General features: G+C 38.5%; 1 pseudogene across 1 annotated transcript; it reads right to left on the bottom strand.

The window, feature by feature from the left end:
- Positions 1-47: 47 nt before the first annotated feature.
- LOC144060766 (Golgi reassembly-stacking protein 2-like) lies at positions 48-7,641 on the bottom strand (annotated as a pseudogene). The gene is made up of 7 exons (XR_013296003.1): positions 7,419-7,641; positions 5,657-5,737; positions 5,376-5,576; positions 3,741-3,827; positions 3,524-3,660; positions 3,339-3,429; positions 48-3,263 (listed from the first exon to the last, which is right to left on the bottom strand). The product of XR_013296003.1 is annotated as a Golgi reassembly-stacking protein 2-like (transcript).
- Positions 7,642-10,487: the final 2,846 nt, after the last annotated feature.

Raw genomic sequence — 10,487 nt, 5'->3', positions numbered from 1 at the left:
CTTGTGGCATTGGGGAGGACTGCAATCAACTGACAGTCAAACAAAGATGCACACAAGCAGCTTTAATTGGAAATGTTTAATCTCGACAACTCATTACAATTCCATTAAGTACATAAAACCCCTAGGAGTTACCAATACATAAACTGGTCCTCAAATAGTGCTTTAAATCGGTCGGTACGCATCAGTACAAAATCCTAGCAATGTTACACTCCTGCGCACCGTGACGTCATCTGAACACGTTTCTCTTGCGCGTTGTCATACTCGTACTCCTACGGCCCTACATTACCCAATGTGCACTGGTACACACCACATGCCTGTCTTTGAGAATGAAGCATTAAATGTTAGCGTGATTTGAAACTTTCAAAGTAGCTATTTATACAGTCATTGATTAACGTTTCCATGCAGTCAATAAATAACCCTTTTGTCAATAGCTACTTTAACTTATTGGGAACTTGGCAAAACTTTCAAATGTTGTGACGACTCCTCGTCATTGTAGTCTATTAACACGGCACCGCTTCGTTAGATATAATAGTCAGGTGACATCCGGATCTCTGTATGTATACTACTCTCCGCTCAAATTTTGACTGCATGTAAACAGTAATTGGTTGAAAACAGTTGAATCCATAGATGTTTGTGTGGCTCCAAAAGGGCCGTAAGAGAACCCAGCACCTAATTTACCCGGCAACAGTCGAATAATGGGCGTACCGGTACTTACTTTTTTTCCCCACTGAAGGCATTGGGATAGTTAATGAGTGAGAGCTGATAACCGATGAGGAAGTTTTGCTCGGTGAACTATGTATTTGGACGACAGTAGTAGTCGATGAGTTATTCGGTTCGACGGCAGCTTTTGCACAGGTCGTCGGGAGAGGCTTCGATGAAGACTGAGTGGATGCAGAGACCGCGACCGACTGCGTTGAAGGCGGAACATCTGGAGGCACGAAATACATAAGGTCAAACGTAATTTTGAATATACACCTTTCAAAAAAAAATTTTTAATCCTCAAGCCTAATCAAGCTGATTCTTATAGTTAACAACAACCATTTTGATTTAAATACCATCTTTAGACGGCAAATGCTTCATAGAATTGCACTATATCATGATCAGTTTCACATTTTAGGGAATATTTGTCTTTAACAACGCAAACAACTTTTTTGTAATTTAGAGATAAAAGATTCAACGGCCAGTGATGGGAAGTAACAAAGTATAAATATTTTTACAAGTTGACATTCCCCTATTTCACTTTTTGTTGTTGTTCAGTTGTTAAAGCTACAGGAACGCATAATAGCAAGTCCAGCCAACATGTGACTTGTTATTTTTTAGTCTAAACATTTTCGTGTGTTGTATATAAATGACTGTTTAAATTTTTTTTTTAAAAGTTCACATTCCATAGACTGTATTTTTTATGTATTTGCAAGTTCCATCATTTTGTCAGGTGAGAAGCTCGGTCATCCGGGAGGGACTCAGCGTCGAGCCGCTACCTCTCCACGTTGAGAGGAACCAGTTGAGGTGGCTCGAGCATCTGGTTCGGATGCCTCCTGGACGCCTCCCTGGGGGGAGGTGTTCCGGGCATGTCCTTTCGGCCGAAGGCCCCGGGGATGACCCAGGACACGCTGGAGATACGTCTCTCGGCTGGCCTGGGAACACCTTGGGATCCCGTTGGAGGAGCTGGATGAAGTGGCTGGGGAGAGGGAAGTCTGGGCTTCCCTGCTAAAGCTGCTGCCCCCGCGACCCGACCCCGGATAAGCGGAATTGAAGACGGAACGGAACCATTTTGTCATACTTTCTCCTTCTCGTGTGCTGCTCATTCTGGTGTGTGAATATATGACAGCTAATTAAGTCATTCTTCGCAGAGGATAAAGAATATATGCTGTGAGTACTGTTACATGGTCTGTCCTCCTTATGTCAAAGGTCAAGGGTTACATTACCACGAAAGATTCTAATTGTGAGCCTGTGTGCTTGTTAAAAAGTAACTCAACAGGAACTCAAGACTCTTGCTCCACCCCTCACTAACATTTGAAATTGGCGCTCAAAGGGGGTGTTGCCTGGAGGACCGTTGGGTTGCGAGGCGTGTAGGAGAATAAGCCGGCGGGTGGCGGGTGTTGTAGTCTGTAACTTCTCATCTAATGAGAGGACAAACAGCCAAATTGTGTTCATCTCAGTGTTTAACCTTAAGATGGCACCATACACCCGTTTTTTGCCCCAAATTCAAGCTTTCAACAAACATGCACGAAAATGTCAAAATAATGACCAGGACATGTAGACCACTGTTTCTCAGCCCCGGTCATCGAGTCCCCCTATCCAGCCTGTCTTCCATGTCTCCCCAGCTAACACAGCTGAGGATCGTTATCAGGCTTCATGCAGAGCACCCGTGTTGCTTGTGGGAGAAAAGAAAACAGGCTGGAAGGGGTACACGAGGATCGCGGTTGAGAACCACTGATGTAGACAGCATTTGTAGACACCAGTTTATCAGCACAAAAAAAAAAGATTTTGTGTTAAGTTACTCTTTAACTCATTCACTGCAATTGACGGCTATAGACGTCAAAAATTCATTTAAAGTATTTCTATTTAACATTTTTTTTCCACTTTTGCTAAGAATATGAAAACCTAGATTTTTTTTAATTGTACATTCAGAAAGATATAAAATTTGTGATTAATCGTTAGTTAACTAGTGAAGTCATGTGATTAATTACAATTTTAAAAAATGAATCGCCTGACGCCCCTATTTAAAAAAAAATAATTAAAAATAAGGGGCGTCAGATGATTAAAATTTGTATTCGTAATTAATCTCATGACTTTAAGAGTTGACTCATGACAAATTTTATATCGGTTATAAATGTACAATAAAAAAAAATTCTAGGTTTTCATTAAAAAAAAAAGCTAAACTAAGAGAAATAGTTCACATGAATTTTTGACGTCTATTGTCGTCAATGGCAGTGAATGAGTTAAGTTTTGTATCTTGATGTTAGCATTAAGCTAGCACAGGGTATGTTTTGTTTTAAATACACTGCAACTTTGACTTAAGCTGAGAGTGACAAACAGCTTGGAGACTAATTTTAATTGACTGACATCTTCCAAGTCGCAAGTCACAAATAATGGCCGACTGATGGCTTGTTATCTTGGAAAACACTTTGAGGCACTATTTAATAAGATGCTTCTGCGTACGTGTTTCAACGTCGATGAGGTCAATAGATGCGTGTCTCTTCTGACCCAGCGGAGAGACAAACTGGAGCGCTTGGAACGACAGCAGTAAGACCAAGCTCCTCCTAATGAAAACGATTCCATCTTGGTGAGTAATATTTGAAAACCTCACGATAGCCCATTTCAAAGCGTCGTGTTACCTTGTCACCGGGTGGAGGAGAAAGCTTGCTATTGTCTGAAGGCTTGGTGGGTATCCTGTGCAGGTAACCATAGCCGATCCTGCAGCCTATTCTAAGAGACAACAATTTGGAATCATCATTCACATCTGCTACTGCGGGAGCCTCGTCCAAATTAGGTAGCTTGGTTTCCATGGTGACTAGCGTACCTGCCCTCTCCATACGATGTTTTTTGTGGCACGACTTTCACCTTGCGGCACTTGACTGTGTCTGTGTCTGTGTTGTAGACGTAGAGCGTGAGTGAGTAACCAGCGTACACTGTGAGGAGGGATTCCAGAGAATGTTGCTGTTTGAACAGAAGAGACGGAAGAGCGGGTCAGTCTCTCGCCATCGTGGCGACGTCTATACTAGGACCAAATTGACTACCCTGTACAGAAGACTTGAAGCGCCTACGATGTAGTCAGTGTAGGGTTTGAGGCCAGCCTTGGCTGCAAGAGAGTCTGGCTCCACTTCCTGGACAACCATATCACAATAAAAGATGTTACAATTACTTGAGAGACTAGTGGATGACATCAGTGCAAGCCGGTTGATTAATAAGCACATTTAAAGACTCTGGAAAGTGAATTCAGAGGGTTTTTTTCTAATACATTTTTTGTTTTGGAAGTTAATTGCTAAGAACTGTGAACTAGGGGGAAATTACTTTGAATAATTGCTTTTCTCCCCCCTTAACTCATTCACTGCCATTGACGGCTAGAGACGTCAAAAATTCATTTGAACTATTTCTATTTAACATTTTTGAAAACCTATTTTTTTTTTATTGTACATTTAGAACAGATATAAAATGTGTGATTAATTGTGAGTTAACTAGTAAAGTCATGCGATTAATTATGATTACAAATTTTAATCGTCTGACGCCCTAAATTTTTTATGTTTTCTTTTTTTTTTATTCATTCATTGCCATTGACGGCTATAAACTTTATATTTTTTTATTGTTCATTTAGAACAGATATAAAATGTGTGATTAATTGTGAGTTAACTCGTGAAGTCATGCGATTAGTTATGATTACAATTATTTAATCGCCTGTCGCCCCTAATTTAAAAAAATATAATATTATTAATTTTTTTATGAATTCATGGCAGTGAATGAGTTAATATATGGCGATTGCGATTATTTTTTCAAGGTCCATGTATCTATATTACAACAAACTATTACTAATATTGACATTGCAATGTAGTCAAATCACAAAATCAATTTAAGAAAAAAAATGCAATTTAATGTGAATTTGAATTTGATTTATTGCTCAGACCTTTTTTTTTTCTCCATGATCTCTGTATAACGTCGCAACTTTTAAAATTTTCCAGGGGGGGGGGGGGGGACACAACTAACAGGTAAGCAGAGCCGCAATGTGGTTTTCCTTGACGAACAGATTAGTTTGCTAATGGCCACAATAAAAATCCATGCTGTCTTTTAGACACAGGCTGCTAATCGGAGGCACCCTGGTTGTCATGGTAATGAAATCTGTTCTTGCCATTGGCCGCCTCTCAAATGGGCTAATTTCAGCCCGACGCAGACTAGTGTGAAAAGTATACTATAAATTTTAATCCTTGGGGGATTTTAGTTTTTTGATCATGTTATTAGCGCAAACTACAGTTTGTCACATTTGTTATTTATTGAACCATGTCTAAGCTATGTATGCTGTTTAACATTGTTTTTTTTTTAGTACCGATAGCAGGTATCGGTATCGGGCTTATGTAGCCGATACCAGTATCAGCTGCTCTCTTATGGGCGTTTTATGATCAGCAACTAAAAATTACAAAAGAAAAATGTAAAATTGTGACATGTAGTTTTTCTTTATAATTATCTGTAGTTCTTTTTTTTTGGGGGGGGGGGGGGGGTTGTATAGGTGACTACAAAGACTTGAGTGCTCGTACTGGTGTCTGTCTCCCTTTTTTTTTTTTTTTTTTTTACAGTTCAGGACAAGTAATGCTTGAAAAAAAATCGTCAGGCTTTTAATGAACAGAATAAGAATTCTCAGCAAAAATTATGAAACCACTACCCACCAAGATGTGCCAAACATGGCTTTGAACATCTTCAAAGTTGGTGAATTGGATCCAGATTCCCAACCCATTGCCGCCCCACGTGTTGCTAGGTATGATCTCTGTCTCCCTCACTTCCAGTGTCTTGGTACTGTACACCACCAGTTTGGTGGGTTTGCCCTCGCTATTTTTCACCAATTCATTGAAAATGCCGAAGTCTTGGTCCTGTCACATATCACATGGACGTTTCATTTTATATGTGATATAAACGCCCGTTTTTGACTGCACATGCCGGTTTAACTTACTAGTCTAGTGTCACAAATTCCAACGATGAAATCAAAAAATGGCTCCAGTCCTGCAAGTGCAGCTGGAGATTCCTTATAAACCTGACCACAAAAAAAAATAACCAAAAAAAAAGACAAAGGCAAACAGAGATGGCTTGATTTGAACCTATATTGAAATATTTGTTCTGTGAAGTTATACACATTTATTCTTAGAAGTATATTCTTTCTCAGCTGCACTGTTTCCAGGAAGTGTATATGGAGGTTAGATTTTTTTAATTATTATTATTTTTTTGTCTAGTTGCATGATTTTAGCTTCTGTGTTGGCGCGTCAACATTAATCTGCCTAATGCCACCAGAACAGTTTTGCAGCCGATTTTAGCAACGAAACTACTTCATAGAAAAAGAAGTCTGTGTCTAAAAACATTCTAAAGTTTTATCAATTATCAAACTACATTTCTGATTTGTTATTAAGTTGTTAAGAATTATTATTGATAATAAGAAACCTTTAATATCAACTCCAATCAAAAAAATGTTTTTTTAAAGTTTGTGGATGTGAAAATTTCCCAACAAAATAGTTATATATATATATATCTTTTGATTCAGAGAGTGATTGCTGAGTGACTCGCTGGCCTCGATGACGTCATCATTTTCTGTCCTCTGGTCAGAACATAACTAGCAAACCATGATAAACACATTAATACTTTATATAATCCGCATCTAGAGGTGAGTATAATGTACTGCACATTATGATTAATGCCTTTTAAAGGATTTTCAAACTCAATTTCATGCGCATGCAATTTCAAAGCTACTTCTTATTTCTTTGGTTTGTAAATGTTTTGAAATGTAAAAGCTTTGACACGTCACTATACGTTCTCATTCATTTTGCTCAGCGTTTAATAATAATATGACTCTTGTTGCCTTTAAATGTTGTCACTAAACGTTCTTTTGAGTAATTTTGATAGGTTGTTACTTTTTGTTTCTTTGCTTTTGATTGTCTTAACTGTATTATTTGTAAATTATTTTAAAGGGAATTGATTGTGGTATATTCAGTTTCCTAGTAAACAAAAGCTCAGATACGTGACGTCATACATTAAATTATACCGAATTTGACTCATTGAAAAGCCTAAAACTACTGTATACTTTATAGTATTTTCTGATTTTAAAAGTTAGAACGTAGCATATGAAACCAGGTCCGTGCAATAAATACAGGAGTGTTGCACTTAACTCAGCAACTCATCCATTAAATCGACGCGTACAGCCCCATTCGGTTATTCTTGGAAGCATTTTGTTCACAACTACTTTAAATCAGGGCGCTCCCAAAGAGGCATTCGCTGAAACCATTTTTTAAACAAATATCGTGGAAAGGTGTTGCTGGTATAAACAAAGTTTCCGCATATCCGAGGACACTTGAACGCGCACGACGCTCCGTCACTATACAATTAAATAAAAACTTGTCATCAAAATAAAACCAATCAAAGGCAGTTGCGTCCAGAAGTTTCTAAATTATTCTCCATCTTCATCCTGGCAACTTCCGGAATTGCCAGGATGATTCCACAAAGAAATTCCCGTCACTTTGAAATAAAGATGGCAAAGTAAATCCAATGTCTCTATAGACTCACATGCAAACTTAACCCCTGGGCGTTATTTTATTTTGAAATGGCTTGGTCAGAACCAACAAAAAGCCAAACAATGGTCAAATAACGCCCAGGGGTTGACGTCTACTCAATATTACACGTGCTATTTATATTAATTATCTCCACTTGCTGTATAAGTAAGGACTTACGCAGAGGACGTGGTAACCTTCAGTTTCTCCAGTTTTTGCGTAGTTGGGTTTCTGCTGGCTTGTGGAGGCCCCCATGCTGCTCAGTGAGCTCAGTTTGCCCGCACTTGAAGTGGATTGAACCGGAGGACGAGACACAAAGCTTTGTTCATCATTTGCACGTCAACGTAGGCGGTTCCTGGTTGGTTGGAACAACTGATAACCGACCGAGTACTTCCGCCACGCGAATGACCTCCTCCAAGGCACGCGGTGACGGAGCTCTCCAATCCTCTCTGCTCTGTTCTTGTTTGACAGGCTCAGGTGCTAAATCACATCATGTTTAAAAACAAAACTCAAGGAGGGAGCTGTAGAAAATGTTTATTTGCGTTCATGGAATAAGAATAAATTAGAATAATCCACTCGTGCCATATCATGCAGCACCGCCCCCTGCTGTCAAGTGTAACTGACGTCAGAGTGCAGCGAATATGGTAAACAAATGTAGCAACTGGAAAGAAGAGAGAATTTTGGTGCATTTTAAAACTGACACAATTACAGATGCAATAAATCACAGTACATTTGAATGTTGCAGAAAAGTTACTTTCTTTCAGTTGGAAAAGTGAAGCTCATATTCACTAAACACATAGAATTATACTTAGTAGAAAACAATTCCTACCTTTCTTCAGTAATCCTGTATTCAATTTTTTTTATTAGCTCTAAACTGTAATCATCAACATTTTAAATGACTTGATGACTTTGGATTTAATGAGACTGTCATTCAACATTTGTTTTGTGATTAAATATAAAAAGCACTAAATGGTGTGAGTCGAGTCCATTGGCATCTATTGTGTTGGGCATCATTCAACCGGCAAGTGAGAGATGTACTTCACCTGCTGGCAGGTCCTCTTTCAACAAGCCAATTAATAAAGCCTGACTCCCAGCAGAACCTTGCTGACACCTCAGAACTTTGTAATTGTGCTCTAAAAAGCTCGCTCAGATTTATCGGCCAGTCTTGGTGGAGTTGAAACTTCTGCAAAAGTGCACAATGCTCTGTCAAGGCAAAAGGATCCTGACGTCAACGTGGACTGCCGGGTTGATGCATTTTAACAAGTGCAAACAATACTTAATTACCTTAATTAAAGTTTTTTTTTTTTTTTATAATGTGGCCTTGTTATGACTCAATTGTACATTAGGTTAAAGTCCGTATGCGGACTATTCATCTCTGATTAGGATTCGACTCTGTGCCAGGATGAGTCAAACTAATGCAATCAATAAGAGGAGGCGATATAGACAAATATAAGACATCATAATTTCCAAGTCAGAGGTCTGGAGGTGCTCCCACTTGATGTACTCAGCACTTGTTCCATGTTCGGCTCCGAGCTGACAGGAAAAACAAGCAATGATTTTAAAGTTTTGAGGCTAAGCAATAGCTGCAGTTTAGAAAGTGTGTGTGCTTAGATGAATGATGTATAGAGAAGCGGGGTGAAAGGTTAGTGAGCAGCCTGCAGTCAATATCATCATCATCATCAATTCATTAGATAATGAGGCCATTTGGATCTACAACCATGTGACAGTGATTCCCGGGAGTGGGACATATATTTGGCTTCTTCAGAAACCTCATGCTACGGTTCTTAGATCAAGAAACAGTATATTAATTGAATGCAGTAGGCTAAGTACTGTATATTATTACTATGTTGCACTTATAAATGCTAATCATTAGCATTTCTATGGCGTTTTCATTGTATGTTAGCATTAAGCTAGCAAGGTCTTTATTTAGACAGTTTCTGGTTGTTTTAGTAAGTCAGTGTTCTGCTATGTTAGCTGGGCTTTGTTGGTTTGATATATATATATATATATATATATAAACAAAAAAGTTTTTCCTTACTTTGCATTAATGAGAGTTCATTCCTGGGCTGCTGTTGCAAAATGGAGCAGACTGGTGCAGGAGAAGTGTTTCACGGTCTGGTGTCCAGCACGCAGCCCTCCAGAGACACGAGCCCAAGCATAATGCAAACTCCCACGTCGTCTTCCTTTTATTTTACTGTCTTAAGCAAACCGATTAATTGAGGATTGTAGCTCATTAATTTGATTTGGCTTTCAAAGACTCCTGACATGAAGTAGGCTACTGCAAAAATGATGCATCATGCAGAATAAACTAAACGGTTTAGTGATTATTTTACAATTTTTTTTTTTTTAGACATAAACCAAACTAACTTCTTTTTTTTTCTTCTTTTTTTTTTATTGTGCTGGGTGTAAGTACACAGAGCAGTTGGGGACAGCAGGCTCTTAACGATCGCGGCGCTCAACCATGAAACAAAGGGTTGTCTGGAGGAGGGAGGATGGGAGGCGAGCCACACAAGCAACCAGTCCATCTAACGCTCCAGTGTCCAAAAATAAAATGCAGCCAGGCGCAGCCACCAAATAGGCTCCCCGGAAAAAAAAAAAAAAGAAGAAAGAAAACAGTCTAATGCGTTTTATGAGACATCTCTTAAAAGTAGGAGTAAGGAAAGGAATTGTGGAGAAATCCACAAGGGGGCGATATCTTAACTCAGAATTGCATAAATAACTGCAGCTCATCTTGTACCCTTTAGTGACGATTTTGAACAAATTTAGTCTTAATTTATGGAAACAAAATGATGCTGCTTGTATTTGTTAAAAGAACATACGTTGACATCTGAAAATTTGAATATAGGTTTAAAATGTGTTCAAATGTTTGCTTTGAGGTCATAGATTTAATTTAGTAGGATTTTATAAAGTGTAGTTAGCTTTTAACTTGAAGTAACATTTCTTAGCTGTTGTACAAGTGTATAAACCAGTTAATATTCCAGTATGTAGCTGTAGCTACATATGCTAGCTCTATCTAGCTATCTTTTCTATGTAGCTAGCTAGTTTATCGATCTATGTATAATTCAATTCTACTGCTGAAATGGATTTATTAATAAATAAAACATAAAATTAGTATTTGGTCCAGTTTTTGTTGTTTTCTGAAAAAAACAACAACATTTATTTAGGCCATTATTTTAAGGTGATGATAATCATAACCGTAATAACCTAAATTAGGATTCTAAAGGGAAAAACACGTTCCCACAAATGCTC

Source organism: Vanacampus margaritifer, chromosome 11 (genome assembly GCF_051991255.1).
Source record: "Vanacampus margaritifer isolate UIUO_Vmar chromosome 11, RoL_Vmar_1.0, whole genome shotgun sequence".
Taxonomy (NCBI): Eukaryota; Metazoa; Chordata; class Actinopteri; order Syngnathiformes; family Syngnathidae; genus Vanacampus; species Vanacampus margaritifer.
Note: the sequence above shows the minus strand (reverse complement) of the source record. Positions and strands in the feature narration are given on the sequence as shown.